This window comes from Eurosta solidaginis, chromosome 3 (assembly GCF_040869045.1).
Source record: "Eurosta solidaginis isolate ZX-2024a chromosome 3, ASM4086904v1, whole genome shotgun sequence".
Lineage (NCBI taxonomy): Eukaryota > Metazoa > Arthropoda > Insecta > Diptera > Tephritidae > Eurosta > Eurosta solidaginis.
In genome coordinates this window covers 109,836,771-109,858,495 of record NC_090321.1, presented here as the reverse complement: position 1 = coordinate 109,858,495, position 21,725 = coordinate 109,836,771, and positions in this window count along the sequence as shown.

Here is a 21,725-nt window from a genome sequence, read left to right as displayed (position 1 = left end):
GTCTCGGTGACGCTTTGCGCCGGCGTGTTCCTATTATGGTTAGTGGCAGTGCTAAGCCTGCTGCGGCCAGCGTCGTATGCCTGCGTATCTCTGCTGCGGCCAACGTCGTATGTACGCGTAGTTCTGCTGCTGCCAACGTCGTGCGTATTCGTGGCTCTGTCAGCGTCGTATTTATGGGTGGCTCTGCTGCCAACGTCGTGTGTATGCGTCACTCTGCTGTGGCCAACGTCGTATATTTGCGTAGCTCTGCTGCGGCCAACGTCGCATGTAAGCGTGACTCTGCTGTGGCCAACGTCGTGTTTATGCGTAACTCTGCTGGCGTCGTGTGTATGCGAGACTCTGCCGCCGAGGCTTATGGCGATGGAGCGCGGGCTCGTGACGTTGTGGGCCTTCGCTTAGCGGGGAGCGAGCGTAGTTTAAGGCGTTGTAGAGCGGTCAAAACCAGCTTACCCACAATCCTCAACCCACGGCTCTCTCCTATGACGGGAACTGTCTTGCGATGGTCAAAACCGATACTCCTTTCAGATGCTCTTCAATTGCTGCTCAGGTGACAGTCGCAACTTTGCGCCCCGTTAGGTGAGATCCGTTAGCCTCGGTACAGTCACGTTGTTGCGTTTTACCTCGACTCACTCCTACTGCGGTTGCCGACGTACTTCTGCCGTGGACGACGTTTGGCTGAGCGCGGGATCACGATGCTGTGGAGGGCGTTTGCTTGCGAGGGAGAAAGCGTGATCTAAAGCGTTGTAGAGCGGTCAAAACATGCTTACCCACAATCTTCAGTCCACGACTTTCTCCTATGAAACGCACTGGCTTGCAATGGTCAAAACCGATATGCCTTCCAGAGCGCTCCAATAGTAGCTCCGGTCGCAACCACAACCGCGTGCTGACTGACTCCTGTCTTCTCGTGTTACCCTTTTTATAGCCAATGCTCTTGATGTTGCTAGCATAGTTCGTTGCGTTGCCATGGTTACGGTGTTGCTGTGGCGTGTTGCGGCAACTTGTTGCGCTGGTGATGTTTCTGACACTTGTTTGTGTCCCGTGTTGTGTTGGCAATGTTGCTAGTCGTGTTTTTATGATGCTTCAGAGACTTGTTTGTGTCTCGTGTTGTCTGTACTGCTCCTGTGTTATGGGGTGGTGGTTTTGTGTGGGCCAAATTAATGGATTATATTTGGTCCTCGCACCGGATATTCGGTAACGGCAGCACTGTCGCTGAGCTACGCATAGCGCTCGGTGCCTACGTCAAGGCAAAACGAAATCGCAAGTCAACTGAAAATCTACTGAGAGAGATTGAAGATGAAATTAAGGCAGAAGAGAATAGCCAAATTAAAACCCCTCTCGACCAAACTCCCTCCATCCATGTGACCACACCGTCTGCAGTTACAAAGGCCAACCAACGACCGTCACCACCCCGTAACGAGTTAACCGACGCCGGAGTAATGAACACGGTTCGCCGATGGGACGTCCATTTCACGGGTGGAGAAACGCTTTATGACTTTTTGGAGAGAATTGAGGAGCTGGCCGAGTGCTATAGCATTCCCTTGGACAGATTGCTCCCAACGCTGCCAGAGACGTTGCGCGGCAAGGCATTGCAATGGTTCCGCGTACGCAAAGCCGAGATACTCTCGTGGGCACAGTTCCGCACAGCGGCCGAGCAATTCTTCCTACCCAGACGGCATCTACACCAACTAGAGGACGACATACGGCAGAGGAGACAGCAGGGGCGGGAAAAGACTAAGGATTACATTCTCGCCATGCAAACCATGATCCGGCAGCATCCAATTATGTCACGAGAGAACCACCTAGAACGCATTTACGACGGGCTGCGCGTCGAATACCGGTTATTCGCAAAGCGTAGCGAGTTCCGAACCATTGAAGAGCTGATGGAGCTCACCGACGAATTCGAGTTGCTACAATTAGAGGCCACCAGACAGAGCAGACAAACAGCGCATTCCTTATCACCGTTGAACGAAGGATATAGCCGAGAGGAATCCTGTTGGAGATGCAAGGAACGAGGACATATGCGCGACCAATGCCAAAAGGCCCGAAGACTATTTTGCTCCAGATATGGTCGGGACAACGTTCTGTCCAGAGATTGCAGGTGCGATAAGGCGAGCACCTTGACTCCCGACAGCCTACGGCACGGGAAAATACCACAATCAGCAGCCATCGACGAACAGCCGCCGAATGCAAAGATGGATGGCCGTCACTACGTCAAGCTCACTATCGAAGGGCTAAACTTCCGAGCCTTGGTGGACACCGGCGCAACGCTCACCTACGTGGGTGACACTATACGCAAGCATCTGGAAGGCACACCCAGCGTCCGCAACGTACCACTTGCCGATAGGCCGTGCGTTGTTAGCTCGTACACCTACCAAGTAACCATACTCTGTAACAATAAACCGACCCAAATGCGAGTGTCCACCCTGCCTAATTTGGCCGAATAGATGATTCTAGGCATGGACTTTCTCAGGGAAAGGGGGCTCACCCTCACCTTAGATTGAAACTTATTACCGCCAGCCACGCCAACCCAGAACACCATAATTGCAAAACTAAGTACCGTGACAGAAGGAAAGCATTTAAGAGCAACTCAAAACGCCGAACTCTCAGTTTTTTTAAACCACCACCAATGGATATTCGGGGGAATAACTGGTCCCAGCAGGGCAGCAGAACATGTAATCTCGCTGAAACATGATGGCCGTTAAAACAGCGATATTACCCACGGAACTCAGCGATGCAACAGGTAAAAAATGCTGAAGTCGACGAACATCGAATAACCCACAAATTCACAGCCGCATACGCCCCCCATAAAAACTTGACCGAAAGAGCTAATCAAGACCATGATAGCGCAGCGCTCAAAATCCGATCACCGCACCTGGGACAGGGAAATCCCGCAAATCGCTTTCGCTATGAACATAGCACACCACGAAGCAACCCAAGCATCGGCTGCTGAAATCAACTTTGGAAGAAACATAGCGACAGCCCAGCAAATACGCACCGAAGGCGCCGTCCCCGAAGAATCACCGACCGTATCCCCAACAATAACCGACCTATGGGAAGAAATCAGAAAGAATTTGGCTAAAGCAGCCAAGACACAGAAAAATACTACGATCTGCGCCGTAGACCCTGGAAACCACAGGTTGGGGAAAAGGTGATTAAACGAGAGCATCCGCTCTCCTCCGCGGCCACTCAATTTACACAAAAACTAGCACCAAAATTCTCCGGACCCTATGTGGTAGAAAAATACATATCATCCAATACCGTCCAGCTGAAACACACCGAAGAGCACCACAAACGAACAGCGCATACACATCTACAGGACTTAAAACCGTACGCTGACGAACGCTCACTCACTACCGAACAGTAATCTCTCCACCTAACACAACACGTATATAACTCTGCTCATTTCATTACAGAATACGAAGCGTCAACCAGCCCCACCGGATTCGCCACAAAAAGTGAAAGAATGGGTACCGCCCTTCGAGGCAAGGCCATGGCCCCAACAAAGCGATAATACAGCGGGTACAAATATTTCACGGGCCCCCGCTTTATCCCACCTCGACGGATACCATACACCCACTGCTAAGCATAAGCGAGTGCACAGACGACGCAGCAAACGGTAAAAAGGAAGTAGGCAAAACAGCTCAGCCCAGCGAAACAAGAAAAAACGAGGAGAACACCAGCAAGGCACCAAGCAAGTTGAGCAAAGAAGAAGCAGAGAAAATCTTCAATAAAATACAATGCGTGAAACGACCGAGGAAAAATACACCCCGATGGCATTTCCGATATGGAAAGCAACATGTGTACTGCACACATATGGACGCAGACCACGCGTTAGTAAAAATTGCCGGGCAGAAGAAAATAATGCGATTCAAGGAGTGACCTGGGCATCTCCTTATCTATATATATATATATTCTTTTTAAGTAAGATTTCTTTTTTTTTTGGAAAAAAAACAAACAAAAATTAAAATATACCTGTATACGAATTTTTTTTTATATATACAATACAAAAAAAAAACACACTAATGGAGAAAGATTTTTTTTTCTTGATTATATAAGTTGGGAAAAGAATATACATATAATACTGCTGTAATACGCATGTTTTTTCTACATATATGTCAAAATGTTCAACTTTATACGAATTTTTTTTATATATACAATACAATGTACGATATTTTTTTACTTACGCTGAATTCTTGTATCCAGACTACAAATAATTTCTATTAAACTGTAAGAGATTTTTTTTTACACAAACAAAAAAAAAATATAAAATACCATGTACAATGCTTTCTTTCACTGTGAACTATCGTATATAATTGTATAATTTAGAAAAAAAAAATATAATAAGATATTTAAAGAAGTACATAAACACAAAAAAAAAAAAAAACTATATATATATATATATACCAGACAACAAACACACACACGTACGTCGGCCGAGCCACCCCCCCCCCCCCCCCGCGAGGTGGTAAAATATACCGGGACCACTTGGTCCAAGGTAGTGCAGACCTTAGGGTCACAAACTCTCGAATGCCGAATCCTCTCTTCCCTGAAGTGGGAGGGGGACTGTAACGTAGCAAAATGCTACATCACAATAACCCAGTCAAAAGCCCTAACATTAAATATGTACATACCCTAGCATTTAAATATACATACCCTACGATCGCCCTGCACAGCGAACAACCATCCGCACATAATATACCATGTAAATATACATACCCTACGATCGCCTTGCACAGCGAACAACCACCCGCACATAGTATGCCAAGTACCAACAGCGAACAACCAAACATACTCAGCACGTGTGGTACTGACTATCTGGCGTGCATTTTTCATTCGCTATCATAACGAGGAGGAATTGTTATTGTTTATATTTTGCACAACACTATTCCATATTTACTTTTTAAAGTTGTTCTTTTGCCTGATTTTAGGCGCACTAATTAATTGCATTAATTTGTTGTAGCACAATTTTAGGTGTATAGGCGGGATCGCCAGTTGTAGGTTATAATTAAAAATTTTTTTTTTTTTTAAACGTATTTTGGATTATATTTTATTTTGATCTTTTTAATTCTTTTATTTTACTAACCTCAAACAATGCAAATTTTCGATAATTGAATAATCAATATTGAAAATTAAAATATTGATAAAACACTTTAAAATTACAAAGTTCAAAGTAACTAAAATACAAAGTTAAATAAAAATAATGAGAACCCTAAAATCATCTTTTAAAATTGATGTTTCTTGGGAAAGTTTTGTAACGACATTCGGGATTTTTTTCGGGAACAACTTCGCAAAACTGTACGAATTCCTCAAAGTTCTGCTCCAGTTTCAAAAAACTAGTTTGTGATTTTAGCACTACACAGCTATAACTCATAAACGGATGGATGGATTTAAAAAATTCTACTTTTCAGTAAAACTTTGAAATATTTACCTTCGATCTACATCAAAAAAAAATACTTGATTCTTTTCTTATATCAGCCAAATTATTTAAACAAAAGTAACATTTTTATCAAAAAATGGGTATGTGTATTTGTTCGCTTTGAACTGTCCGCGTTAATTGCTTTTGAGTGAGGCTTGTTGCGACAAATACATACGTACATATATAGCATTCGCTGCGTTATTTAACTTAGGGCGTAGGTTTAGAGGTATGTATGGATGTACATCACTACATAGTATAAAACAAAGTCGCCTTTTCTGTCCCTATGTCGCTTTGAATGCTTAAAACTTTAGAAATACGCAACGGATTTTGATGCGCTTTTTTTAATAGATAAAGAGTGATTGAAGAGGAAGTAACGGATGAACATATTTGGCTTAAAATTGGTGGAGGGGTAGCTTAGAACCAGGAGACAGACATAGGCTAATTTTATCCCGTTCTGGATAGGGTCTTGAGATCAAAACGTGGACCTGGGTAATCCTGGGTTTTGTTTGTACAATATGGGTATCGAATGTAAGCTCTTTATGAGTACTTTGATACGGGGTATTTTTCGTACCCGCATGTAACTAGGGTCTCGAGATATAAGCAAAACCGTGGACGCGGGTACCCCTAGAATGTGTTTATAGAATATGGATAACAAATGAAAGCTGTTGATGAGTGCTTTAGTACAGGGTAGTTTTTATACCTATTTGTGAAGGGTCTCGAGATGTAGGCCAAAACGTGCATCAGGGAACACTAGAATGTGTTTTTACATTATGGGTATCAAATTGAAGCTGTTGATGAGTGCTTTAGTACAGAGTAATTTTTATACCGCTGGGTGACTAGGGTCTCAAGATATGGGCAAACCCTGGGCCCGGATACTCCTAGAATGTGTGTGTAATAGGATATCAAATGAAAGTTGTTGCTGAGAGCTTGAAAGTAATTTTCATTGTGAGATTCGATTTAGTTGCATTAACCTGGCAAAACTGGGCCCGAATTACGTTTTCCGCGATCGAAACGGCAATCGTACGAATAAAGATTACGTTACTGATCGTACGTATGACAATATTGGTATTATGAGGTACGTTCAGTAACGTATTGTAATTTATTACAGACAGTAATAGATTGAATGGTGATTTGTAATAGATATTTTGACATTTAAATGTCAATTTCTATTTGTAAATAATACAAATTACTTATTTACAAAAAAATTACATGTGGAATAAATGCATAAAAAATATTTTAAAGGAATCTACAAGGAAAAAACAAGTGCTGATTGCAAGAAATTAACGCAGGTAATTCTAGTGATGAGTGCACAGTGATTTAACAATAAATATAAATACGAGGTGGTAGAGAGATCCTTCTAGTTGCCGGATTGTTGTTGTCGAGGTCAATACGCGTCTTTTGACACCTGTCTCAATATTTTTGGTAGCGTATTAGCAGTCGACCCCTCAACTAGACCTTTACCTTAGTTTGTTCAAACAATTGTACCTGCGAAAGATTACCATCTACGCCGCTTACGCTGGAATACATTCCCCTTATGCATAGAACAGAAATTTATGTGCTCTTTGTTATATGTAAATATTAAATGTAACAATTTAAAACAGGGGTGGATTGCTAATACTCGTCCAAGAATATCGGAAGAGGCGTCAAACGACATGTTGTTCACATAAAAAAAATTGTGTTGAAAGGGGTTTTGCACGGCTTTAATATTGACCCCAAACAGGTGTTCCACGAGCCGGGGTAGTATTTTATAAGCGCGGCCGAAGCCCGCTCATTAATATAGGTGTGCTGCGCAAATGCTATGGGTAATTTTTCAAGGTTTCGGGAATATCTTTGGATAGACTCAAAATATGGTTTTTTCGCCTTCGGATCAATGATAGAGGGGTCAAGGCGCGTTCTCTGCCACCTCACGATATATTTGGAAGTCTATTAGCAGTCGTCCTTCTTGTAATTATTCGTTATTCTAATAAAGATGACAACAAATTTTATAAGGTGTTCGAAGAAGCGGTACTCCTGGGTTCCTTTACGTTGTTGTTCAATTAAACTATCTAAATCTGTAAAAAATTTAAATTATTATTTTTTTTAGTTATTAACGATTTCTCTACGCGATCGATGAAAAGGAGCCCGAAAATATCGAGTGCCGAAATTCAGTTTGTCAATGCAAATTTGGCTATCAAGCGAATACAGAAAGAAAACTTGTATACGTGTGGTATCAAGCAATAAAAGTGATGAACAGTAATCTAAAAAAAAAATTTTAATTGTAGAAACTTCTACTGCTTTGTCCAGATTGGGTCGAAATTGCTTGTTCTTGTGTTAACAGTACATCGCCCCTTTTAATAGTTGCGACCACTCACAAATTGTCATCAGTATACTCTAACGGCAGTCCTAGGAAACTTGCAATTTCGACATGGGTGGAGCTGAGTGAAAGGGGTGTTAGAGGCGTTGGTTCCACATTGCAATTAAAGAGATGTTTGGTGTCATGTAGGGAAACACTGCAAGCAGGACATACATTATTAATGTCGTGGTTGAAACTGGATAGTTTAACATGTTACAGTATTCAGATCGAAGTTGAGCCAGGGAGTGTGCTTCCTCTTCTGTGAGTTCTGGGCATTTTTCCTTAAGAACTGGGTTCGCCGGACAATTCCTGGCATATAGGTCCTGTTTGTGAGCTCGAGCGTTTATTACAGCTTGTACTATGTTGTGCAGTAAATTGTGTTGCCAAGCAAGATTATATACGACAAATAATGTGCTTGGGGGAATCACTTCAAGCTAATATAATTCGAGCACTATTCTTGAGTCAACTTGGCATGGAGACTGACCATCTCTTAGTTCGTCAAGTGCAGCTAATTTCGATTATAAAAAAGTGTTTTAAATCTGATTAAAAAGTATTTAGTGCAATTGAGTTTTTCTTAAAAAAAGTTATTTTAAATTTGATATTTTACAGATTATATTACTCATAGAAGAAAAATCTAACATGTAACAAGAGCTCAGTAAACTGAAGCATGAAATTCGTCGGTTGGAAAATACACTTGCTGAAATTGGTGATGATGGTGTATCACTGGGTCCTGTTCAAGCTGGTTCTGTACGTTATTCTGAACTTCGTCGACAGCTCTATCGAACGAATGAAGACCTTATACAATCAGATGCTGCACGAAAGTACCTGAATTTGAAAGTTCATCAGCAAGAAAATGAAATTCAAACAATACAACAGCCTAATTACGATCTGATAATAAATATCGTCCATATTCATAATGCAACCAAAGATTTGCTATTCTCGTTCATGTATTAATTTTATCTTTTTGCATTAAACAAAAACACTTCTCGAGTTAATACAGGTTAAAGATGAAGTTGACGTGCTTAGGAATCTAACGATAAATTCAAAGAGTGCGAAATCCAATTGAAAACATAGAAGAAAAGACTCGAAGAATATAACGATTTATTTCATAAATTCGTGGAATTTTCCGAATTTTTAGTAAAATTGTAAACTTTAAACTGGTTCAATTCTTATTATATACTGACAAATAATTTTCTAAAAAAAAAATAACGAAAATAATTTAAGCGAAACGAAGCTCGCTGTGACAAGGTTTCCAAAGCGCCACCCCGTCTTTCCAAGAAAAAAGTTGGGATTTTCCCACCTCTTGTATACTAACATAATGCCAACTTTTATCGTGTGAAATATTTTACTTGTTGATTACATTTAATTTTGGTTACAAAAATTTTAAAATTCTCAGGAAAAGCAAAAACCTTATATTTTTATATTCAATATATGGAGAAATTACTCTTTAAAATGCCGTTGTTGTTGGTTCTAATTCTTTCATATTTTTACTGGGGTGATTTGAATATATCATACCAAAATCTGTGAAAAATCTGTTGCATAGGTGAATTAAGCTGACGATATGTATCTGTAAGATAACAAATAAAAAGAATAACAAATTTTATCAGGTCTTTTTGTATTTATTAGCTAAAATTATTACACGATTTTTATAACTAAATTTATAGTTTTTAATAAAAATAACTATACTAAAGAAAATGTACTGCAGTTCCTACAAATATGACTGGAATTCAATAAAAAGATATATATATATAATAAATAAAATCCTTTAAAATTATAGAGACTTTTTCATTCAAAATTAAAATAAGGTTCAACGTTTCCATTTCAGTTTTTACATCCATACCCAACAGGCATTTCTGTAAATGTTTTGAAAAGTAACTTAAAATAAACTTGTTGTGTTAAATTTTATATAAACTTTTCAGTATTTAATATATTTTAAAAGTTTTTAAAGTAAATTGTAAATGTTTACAAAAAAAGGCGAGAAAACTATTTTTCAATATTTTTCAACTCGGAAAATTTCAAATTATTTTCATAAACGTTTATTCATGAGAGGGAATGGCTGCATTTAAGTCGTTTCCTGGATTCTCCTACAACCCATTCGAATTGTAGCCCTTCTTCATTTAATGTATGCATGAAATTCAGTATAAGTTCATATGTATATTTACATACACATATGTATTTGTTAATATTAAAATGATTGAAATAAAAATTATCATTTATAAAAAGCTTTCTTTTAGAAATTACATTTGTAAGTTTAAAAGCACCGAGCCGTTTCGATTGTTTCACGCTTAATTCTAAACAATTTTTAAACAAAAAATCAACGTTTTGTAAGCGTTTTGGAATGGGAGAGAGACAAACACATGTGTACAAAATTTAATGCCTTTATTCGGAATCGGAAAATCGTTCAGGACACAACAACGTTTGTATTTTTCTTCCCTTATCTGTAGCGTCCGCTGCTGGATTTGCAACATCCGCTCTGGAATCTCCACGAGTCTTTCCTTGGGCACAATTTGGAATGACGTTTTTGGCTAGGTTGGGGTGCTGCTGCATAAACTCTCCCATAATTTCCTTTTGCTTATAGTTTAGTTTATTTAGATGCCTTCTTTGGGTAAACAAATATTTTATATTATAAACACTTTTAACTATTTTTTTTATTTATTTACTTACATCATTAATCTTGAAATTTGCGTTTTTGTTTGTGGTAAGATCACTTTTCTTTTTTGAATACAAATTTAAAACGTTACAACTATAAACTAATTCGTTTATTTTCAAAACACATCAAATTTTAAATGCACTCGAACGTCTTCTTGCTATCGTATGAAATTTTTTGACGTTTACGATTTGTTGTGTACGTTCACTGAACACATAATACCGAATTTCGATTGGAGCTATTCGTTCACGTATCACGTAATACCAAATAAGTACTTTTAAGAGACGAGTGTTCAGTTCACGGAATACGTAATTCGGGCCCTGATAAATGTGCATGCGAAGCCGAAATAAAGACATGAATTAATGATACCCACATAACTATTTACATACGTCCTATTCGATTTGCCTGGTAATAAGGGATGAAGAAGAACGTGAAAAACTTTAGAGAAGAGAAAAGACGGAAGGAGGAGACTGAGAAAGAGATAGAGTGAGACGAAAATAGAGATAGATGAAGCGAAAAGAGGGAGGAGTTAATAAAAGGATTAAGAAAAAGTGAGGAGGGGGAGGGGGGGGGGGCAGAGTTAGACGGAAAAAGTTTATTAAAATGTATGGAGACAGACCAAATTTAGAGTAGAACAACGTATGACGGGTCTGCTAGTTATTTATAAAATAAAAAACATTTTTGAATTGCATTTTTTCTTGTGAGTTTATTAAAATAATAATAAAAAAACATGCAAAAATGTTAAATTAACTTTTGCGTCTGTTCGTAGTGTCCAACAAAGCGGTGCTTCTAAAAACGGTGAGTATACCGGCCGCTCTTTAGCGGTCGTAACATAGCGGCACCGCTTTTGTAGGAAACCAAGAATTTACTGAATATAGCCCCAGAGACATACCCGAGGGAACACCAATGACATTCGAACAAATATTTTTAAAAATTTTTGTTTGAGTTCTGCCGCACATATAGGAGGAGATCCAGCCAGGTTGAAAGCCAAGCAATTCGAGTTTATAGACAAGTAATGAGTGGTATACTTTGTTGAATGCTTTGCTGAAATCAGTGTATATAGCGATACTTCATTCGAAGACGTGAAGCAGTACATAGCGTCTCGGCTGAAGCCCAGAGAGCTAATTATTCGGAAATTTAAATTTCGAGAGAAAGAAATATATCATTGTAGGTTATAATTACAAATTCTTTTTTTTTTAAACGTATTTTGGATTATAGTTTATTTTGATCTTTTTAATTCTTTTATTTTACCAACTTGAAACAATGAAAATTTTTGATAATTGAATAATCAATATTGAAAATTAAAATATTGATAAAACATTTTAAAATTACAAAGTTCAAAGAAACTTAAATACAAAGTTAAATAAAAATAATAAGAACCCTACATTACTCCCCCTTCAAGAAAATTTAACATTAAATGAATTGAACGTAACTCTATTTTATGTAAATTCTTGGTGTTGTTTGTGTCTGTTGTTTCAATTATTGCAGGTTTTAATCTATCAATAGGAATAGTTTTAATATTATTATCTATTTCAAGTTTAAAACATTTTTGGTCTTTTTCCACAATTTTGTAAGGTCCTTCATATGATTGTTGTAATGAATGTTTATTAATGACTCGAACAAATGCAAATTTACAAGTTTGAAGATCTTTTGGAACGTAAATTCCAGTATCAGAATCTTTATGATTTAAATTTGATCTAACATTTCGAAATTACGTGAACAAATTACTTAAAATTTCAGTTGATGAGAAATTTTTAGCTGATGGCACAACAAGTTCCCCGGCAAACGTAAATTCTGACCGAAAACCATTTCCGCTGGTGTAGCCGAAATATCTTCTTTGTAAATAGATCGCAAACCAAGTAATATGACAGGTCAGGGCCGTAGAGAGAAAATCCGGACCCGGGACTAAACACTTTACGGGCCACCTATAAAAAATCCACTAATACATTTGACTAACTTGAATTAATGACGTCTCATTCATGAATCATTATTGATGAATTACATCAAACAAATTTTTTGCCCCATCAACTAAATGATTTTTAGACTAAGAGCTGACAATAAAATTAACACAAAATATTTCCTATTTATACTATTTTATTGTAACGTAGAAATAAAATTCTCGTTTAACAGCCACATATTGTTTCAAATAAATTTTTCTAGTTTTTGGTAATATTTTAATACATTTCTGATAAATTTAATGATGATTATAAATTTTAATTATTCAATATAGAAACCTCGGTTATCAAAGAGTGGCCTTACTTTCTTTTTTCGCTGCAAAATTTTTATAATAATATCAAAATTTAACTGTCTTTCCAAAACGGATTGAACACAAAGCGTGACAAGTCCTGAAACTCGTTCTTGAGATGAACACGATCTATGAAAGTTTTTGATTCTTGAAAGGACGCTGAAGGAACGGTGGCAGGTATAGTGCAAAAGATACGTAAAGCAACACAAATGTTGGGGAAAATCGTATACAGATTTTGAACATATGTAGATGGCATTTAGCGATTCCAATGGTGACAGACCATTATCAAAATTTGCTTCGTAAATGTGTTTCAAGTGAATTATTTCATATTCTAAGCTTTGAGAAATATTCGACTTGTATTTTTCAACAAATTTTGCTGCGCTCACCCGAACCGTAGTTTCATCCATGTCTTCAAATTGCCACACAAAGGAAAACGTCTCGCTCAAAACGTTCAGTAATGCCAGTGATTACCGAATCAACGGTCACCAGGAGTGTATTGTTTTTAAAATCAGACTCTGAATCATCCGTAATTAACTCATTTAAATAATCTTTAGAACGTCTTTTGGGTTTTCTCTTTCGAGTGTCCGGAAACTTTGGCGAGATGTTCAATCGAATAGCAACTGTTTTGCAGTCGTTTAAAATTGTTTCCCATTGATTTCTGATCAACTTCAAATCAGCTAATAAGGTATCTAAACGTCAGACCTCATCATCTATGGTGGCGTCTCTAGCTCGGAGGACCACGTTGCTTTCATTAATGGTAGTCAGTATTTTCAACCAAATTGAGGACAGCAAGATACATTCGAATTTGTTGATGTACTTGAGAATGCCGGTAACATCGCCGTATGCTTGCGCAGTCAAATTTGGCTTTTGGCTGAAAGACTGAAGAGAGCTCGGTGCATTTTTTTTGAGGATATCCTATCGTTATGGGGTGCTTCTGAAAATAATAAAACATTTTTGTACAACTCCGAAGAAAGTAATTGCACCCGTACAACATTATGCAGCATCAACACCACATAAATTGAGACTGTGGGTTGCACAAGGCGAGTAATCAACATTCGAGTTTTTGTCGAGAATGTGACGTAGGGCTCCGTTGTAAGCTCCTTTCATATTGGCGCCGTTATCGTACCCTTGTGCACGACAATCTTAAACCAAGTATGGCAAATTAGATCAGCGATTTTCTGACCAGTTTTTTGGTTACAATTTACGAAAGCCAAACACCGTTCTTGAATTGTGAAATTTGTTGCTTTCGAATTGAAATGGAGTTAGCCCAAAATGAACGTAGCCAAAGTGATTAGCATCAGGTATAGCATCAACGATAATGGCAAAATACTTGGCTTTCTTGCCTTGATCTAATATAGTTTCCATCACGTGCTTTGCACAAATTTCTATAAACCCGTTCTGAATATCTGGGGAAAGATAGTGAACTCCAAATGATCTCTAAGTATCGGATCATATTGGCTTATGATATCTTAAATGCCCAAAAAATTTCCATCGTTTCGTTCACCAAGATATATACTTTCGCCTTTGAAAGCTAGGCCTCTTTCACCCAAAAATAAAATATTATCCAAAATTCTATATAAAATTTATTTCCACTTTTGAGTTTCAGTGATTAGCTGTTCATTGATAAGTGTATCAATTGTAGCCTCCTTTTGAATTAGATTTTGTAAAGATTGCCATTGAATATAATATTTAATGTAATCTTGAGTATTTTCGTGTGATGGCAGTTAATCGTATAGCTTCTTCCATTCCTGGAATTTCGAATATCCGCCAGGACAACAAATTTTAGGTCGATTTAAAGTATTGGTGCTTAACAGACGACATGGTAGGCAAAAAAAGCAGTGCTACTGGCCCTCCACACTAACCACCCACGCTCCACTTTCTCTCCATTTGGCAAGATTCTGTTTAACAACGAGGTAGGAAATGACTCGTCATGACAATCACGTGGAAAAAAAACAGGACACTTTTGATGACCTCGACGAATTCTTTCGTTTACTTCTTCAGATCGCAAAAACTCAATATTCACGGTACCGATATCGAAGTCTTTTAAATAATCTGGACTTTGATACAGAGTTGGTGGTATTGTTGGAAGACTTTTTGAAGATGAACCTTCATCAGTGTCACCACGAAAACTTCACGATTTCGAATCCATGTAAACATACATTTTTGTTTTATATTTTCATTGTCTCCTCAGACCCAGACAAAAAATCATTATCAATATTCGTTGCTTTTGAAATTCGGCTTAAAATTTGCACATTGCACAATTAAAGACTCTCCTGAATTAAAAAAAATTTCTTAATACCTCTAAGTCGCGGCTCCCCTGAGAAACATATTTTTATTTGATGGTTTTATTGTCTCCTCAGGCCCAGGCAAAAAATCATTATAAATATTCGTCGCTTTTGAAATTCGGCTTAAAATTTGCACATGGAACAACTAAAGACTCTCCTGAATTAAAAAAATGTCTTAGTACCTTTAAATCGCGGGCCCCCTGAGAAAGCCCGGGCCCCGGGGGAAATCCCTCATTTCGTTTCTCCTGAAATTTCGTACCAAATATTAAAATTTAAAATGGGAATACTAATTAGTTTTAAATTTAGATATTGAGAATCAGATACAAGTTGATTTAAGTCATCATCTTTTTGTTGTTTGGTTTGTAAAATTTTAAAATTCAGTTCTGTATTCTATATTGCATTAACCTCAAAAGCTCTAGATATCGTATCTGCTACAACATTGGATTCTTCTTTAATGTATTTTATGTCATCAGTAAATTGTGCTATAAATTCCAAGTATCTCGTTTGTCTAGGACTTCGTTCTGTTTTTGAATTTAAAGCAGTAGTCAAAGGTTTATGGTCGGTATAAACTGTAAATTGTCGTCCTTCCAAAAGAAATCTAAAATGTTTTATATTTAAGTAAATCGCCAATAGCTCCCTATCAAAAGCACTATATTTAATTTCAGTTGGAGAAAGTTTTTTAGAAAAGAATGCAATGGGCTCAATTTTATTATTGCAATTTTTTTGTATAACGCCCCAATTGCTGTGTTAGATGCATCTACTGTTAAAGATAATTTAGCATCTTTGTTAAAATGATTTAACAATATCATAGATGCAAATTTATCTTTAATGCATTCAAAAGCTTCATTCGTATTCTCGTCCCATACCAAACTTTTGTCACGTTTCTTCCTTACTTTGTTAATTAGATCATAATTTTTTTTTAAATTCTGCTAGTTTTGGAATGCATTTATGATAATAATTTTCTGTGCCTGCTTAACGATTTTGGACGTCTGAAATTGCGAATAGCTGATACCTTTTCATCGGAAGGTCGAATACCTGTTCCAGAAATGTTATGTCCTAAAAAATCTATATTTGTTGCACCAAAAGTACATTTACTCGGTTTAATGTTTAAACCGTACTCTGTAAGGCGTTGAAAAAGGATACGTAAATCTTTTAAATGTTGTTCTTCGTCTTTACTTGCAATAAGTAAGTCGTCGATGTAAGCATATACAAAATCTAAGTCACCTACTATCTCATTTATGAATCTTTGAAAGGTTTGTGCAGAATTTCCAAGTCCGAAAGGCATTCTCATGAATTCAAACATACCGAAAGGAGTTGTAATAGCAGTTTTATAAATATCTTCTTCAGCCATAGGAATTTGGTGATATGCCCTAACTAAATCTAGTTTTGAAAATATATTTGTATTATGAAGGTTCATATTAAAATCCTGAATTTAAGGTGAGGGATAACGATCGGAAACAATTACAGTATTCAATCTTCTAAAATCACCACATGGACGCCAATCATTCAACTCTTTTTTAGGTACATGTTGAAGTGGTGATGCTACTGAAGAATTTGAAGGCCGACAAATGCCTGTTTTGACTAAGAAATCAAACTCTGTTTTCGCGAATTTGTATTTTACCGGATCTAAGCGCCTGGGCTTAGAAAATGGAAGACTACCTTCTGTTACAAGTCGATGTCCTGTTGTATGTTTAACAGGTTTAGTATAATCTGGCTCTGAAATAAGTGACGGAAACTCTTTTAATAATTTTGTAAATTTATTGTCAACCACAAATAATTAAGGTAAAGGAATATCAAAAAAGTAGGATACTGTATTAACTGAGAGATTGGTTAACGGATCTACTAAACGTTTATGTTTAATGTCTATAAGAAGACCATATTTACAAAGAAAATCAGCGCCAATTATTGGTTTGGCTATATCCGCAATCAAAAATGTGAAGGGAAATTCACGTCTTAAACCTAAATTTACATTTAAAAGCCTTTTCCCGCAAGTGGCAATTGTTGAGCCATTAGCTGCAGTGAGAATTATGTCTGAACGTTTCGTATGAGGAAATTTAGACGCGTGTAATTCCGAAATTTCTGCTCCACTATCAATTAAAAAATTTGTTTGTTTTCTCTATCAAAAATAAATAAGCGACGCGTCGAAAATTCTAAATTTCCGTTGTTCGTCGCTACAACAACGGAAGAATTTAGTTTGTTGAATCTTTGTTTTTGTTATACGAACAAGGTTGTTCACACTCCCTGGCATTACTTCCAAATTTGTAGTGGAATCTACACAACCAATTTTGATTATTTCGTGAATCCGATCTATGCCTAAATGCATTCCTAAATTTGTATCTCGAATTGGACCGCGATCTAGCTTGATTTCTATAAATTTGAGTTTTGACTTCAGATAACTCTAAAGAGAGTTTCAAGCTGTGAAGTTGTGTTTTGATTTCTACTGTGCCTTATTTTGTCTTAAATCAATAAATTTGTTCGTTTAAATAATTATTGTGCTAAAAATAAGTATAAACACATTGTGTACTGCATTGGCAATTTTAAAGTTCTGCTTTTCTTTACTAAAACAAATTGTATCTTAAAAATAATTGATAAAGTGTGTATATCCATACATACATACATATTTGCCGAGTCACTTTGCATATTTGTTGTTGCATTTGATTGGCATTTATATATTTTCAGTTTTCAATTGTTATTTGCTCGTGCACATTTACTTCATTTTCTTTTCACGTTTTGTTAAGCGTCAGTTAATAGCGATCTTAAACTGCTCATACAGTGATCTTCAAACTGCTCAAACAGTGATTTTCTTACTGTGATCTCCAAACTATTTTCACTGCCTCCGTCTGTTTAATCAATTTTACTTTAACTTATAATGTCTTGCAATTTTGTTAACTGCCAATTGAAAGGTGATACCGAGCGTTTCGTGTCGTGCTGGCTTTGTGATGAGCGTGCTCATATGAAGTGCGCTAGTTTGACAGCAAGGGTGTGTGATGCGAACAACGATAACAAGGGTGTGCGTTGGTCGTGCTTGAAATGCAGATCCACGGAAGTGGATCTTTTTAAGCTTTTCAAACATACCCGAAACGCATTCTCCGAAATCGGTAAGGAACTTTCTACATTAGGGGATAAATTCAAGTATTATGAAAACTTGTTTAAAACTTTCAAATGTATTACCGATTCAGCTGCTAATGCTAACAGCGACAGTCGTGACAGCAAACGAAAACGAACTGATGTCTCGGCTGGCGTATTGACCCTAGACCCCGTTCAAAACATCCAGAACCCAATCGTTCCTACACCTAGCACGATAGAATTAATAAACTTAGCATCTCCAAGTCCTCTTACAGTAGAGCCTTCAACATCAAAGGAACCTCCAACAAAACTAGCAGCTAGAAAAAATACTGAACCTGCAAACCGTTCTCAGGCGACTGAGCCTGGAACTAGGAAGTTGGTTGTAGTCCCTCCTAAAAAATCGATATTCGTGTCAAGATTTGAGAGGGATACTACTGAGGAGGATCTGAAATCGTATATCTTCTCAAAAAGGAAAACCCATGACGTAACAATTCGGAAATTTAATTTTAGTTATGAAAGAAACGTATCTTCCTTTAGATTAGATGTACCTATTGACCATTTTGACACTATCTTGAGTAACGATTTTTGGCCCTCTGGGGCACTTGTGCGGGAATTTGAATATAGGCGGAATAAGAGTGTTCCAAACTTAGCAAAGATCCCTGTTAATAACACTGAGTCAAAAAACTGAACGAAAAATCTGCTTTAGATATACTTTACCAAAATGTTAGAGGCTTAGACACCAAGTTAACAGAACTGTTTTTAAAATCATTTAACTCAAGCTACGAAACCTGGCTGAAACCTCATGTTTTTAACTCAGAGATCCTCTGTAATGACTACCAGATCGAAATGACCGCCTGAGCAGGGTTGGAGGTGAGGTTCTGCTTGCTGTACACTCTTCAATACCATCTGAAGAGATTTGCGTAACCGCCACCGATACAACTGAGTTCTTGTGCATACGCACACAACTAGCAAATATCCACATTTATTTGGCCATCTGTTATATCCCGCCATCTTTTGAACTGTCCGTTTATATGCATCACATTTCCTTGCTAAGAACTGTTAATTCGATGCCAAAGCCTTCCGATTCCATTATTGTCTTGGGTGACTTCAATATGCCACACATATCATGGTGCATCTCTGACTTTAATATCGTACCAGTTTCGTCAAAGTCTTCCAACAATGAATTTCTAGACGGAATGTCTGAGCTGTGCCTTCAACAAATCAACATCCAATCGAATAAATTCGGAAGAGTGTTAGATTTAGCCTTTGTGGATGATGAATCTAAATATTCCATTAGTCGATGTGAACCCATTATTGAACCTGAAGATGCTTACCACCCTTCCCTCAAAATAGTTTACGAAGTTGTAAATTATGCTTGTAACAGCGGAAATAGACGATACAACTCCAGTTATCGCTTCGACTTTGCGAAGGCCAATTTTAAAAAAATTAATCGTGATCTATCTCGAATAGTGTGGCCAATATTTAATGCTGATGTGGAGCAAAGCGTTTCTCACTTTTACAATACCATTTACTGTCTTTTTGAAAAATACGTACCTAAGCGGATTTGTGTACATTCCGATACAAGCCAAGTATGGTTCACTAAAGAGCTGAAAATTTTAAAGAATAAAAAGTCTCGATCTTTCAAGTTGTTCAAAAAGACGGGTTTACATAACCATTACTTACAGTACTCGATTCTACGCTGCAAGTATTTTCAATTGAACAAAAAGTTTTACAAAGCTTATCTTTGTAAAATGAAAAGAAATACAACTTGCAACCCGAAGGCATTTTACGGATACGTAAACTCTAAACGCAGGGTGAAAGGGTTTCCATCATCCATGAAATTCCAAGATAATATTTCCAGCGATGATCAAGAGATCGCCGACTTCTTTGCGGAATTTTTCAAATCAAATTACTCTATTGAGACCAACGTTTCACCTAATGAATACCCATACCATATTGATTCATGTTATTCAATCAGAGCTCCATTTATATCTTCAGAAGATGTATTATCTTATTTAAAAACTTTAAAAGTATCATATCATACGGCCCCGACAGGATCCCGACACACTTTCTTAAAAAATGTGCTGCAAACATCTATCAGCCGCTAACAGATTTATTTAATTTATCTTTAATTTATGGCGTTTTCCCAACAATATGGAAGGAATCTTTTCTTATTCCGCTTCATAAAAATGGAAGCAGGTATTCAATAGAAAACTACCGGGGCATAGCAAAGTTATCCGCTATCCCAAAGTTATTTGAGGCTATTGTTACCTACCACCTAACATTCTCTATTTCCCCCATAATTGCAAGCTCTTAGAATGGGTTCTGCAAGGGCAAATCACCTATCACCAATTTACTAGAATTTACCACCCACGTTTCTAATGGATTTAGAAAAGGCCTTCACACTGATGTAATTTACACCGATTTCAGTAAAGCTTTCGAAAAAGTATCACACCCATTACTTATTCATAAGCTCAGTCAACTCGGTTTTCAACCCCGTCTTATATGTTAGATTTCTTCGTATCTTGGTTATCGTACGCAAAAAGTAATCTTTAAAAATACATTTTCTGGGTTCATCAATGTTTCTTCTGGTGTTCCTCAGGGCAGCCATCTTGGTCCGATTCTGTTCTTGTTGTTCATAAACGATATATCTGGTACAATTAAATACTCAAAAATCTTGATGTACGCAGACGATGTAAAACTTTTCAAATCATGTGCCTCGGTTGAGGAACATTCCTTGCTTCAAATGGATTTAAATCACTTGGTTACCTGGTGCAATGTAAATTATATGCCGCTCAATCTCAAAAAATGTAAATTCATGTGTTTTTCTCGGAGAGTTTCGCCACCAGCTTCATATACAATTAACAACTATAGTCTAGAAACTGTAAATAATTTTATTGACTTGGGAGTCATGATGGATTCCAAACTTAGTTTCAATCTTCATATTAATGCTACAGTGAATAAAGGCAAAGGTGTTTTTGCATTTGTTAAACGGTGGTAAAAGGAATTTAATGACCCTTACATAACTAAAGCACTTTTTACAACATTAGTTAGGCCAATATTAGAATACGGCTCGATAATTTGGAATCCGCGTTATCAAGTCCATGCAGACAGTCTCGAATCAATACAAAAACAATTTTTACTATTTGCCTTAAGAAATTTCCAATGGGACTCTTTAACTAATCTTCCACCTTATACTAATCGATTAAAGCTTATCAATCTTCCAACTCTTGCTAGTCGAAGGGAAATGCTTGGTGTAATATTTATGACAAAACTTTTAAATGGATCAATTTCGAGCCCATTCCTTCTGAATGAAGTGAACTTTTGCGTTCCCTCTCGGACATCGAGACACTTCAAACCTCTTCTGCTGAAACAATGTAGAACGAATTTCGAACAAAATGAACCTTTTCGGCGTTTATGCCAAGATCATAACTCTCACTCAAACACATTTGATAGCTCGGACTCCCTTTTTTCTATAAAAAAGATTGTTCTCACCTCTCTAAATTAATGTATAATACGTTTGCTTCTGTTCTCTTTAAGTATTACGCTTGGCTGATGAAATTTCTTCTGTAGATGGGCAGTCTCAGATCTTGACGCTTGACAAACCGCTGCCCATCAAAGACTCGGCAAAATAAAAAAAAAAAAAGTTATTATATATATATATAAATCGATCGCGTGAACAGGATTAGCCTGGTTTCATTGGGCCACTTGAGGGCAGCGCGCTGCCACAACGT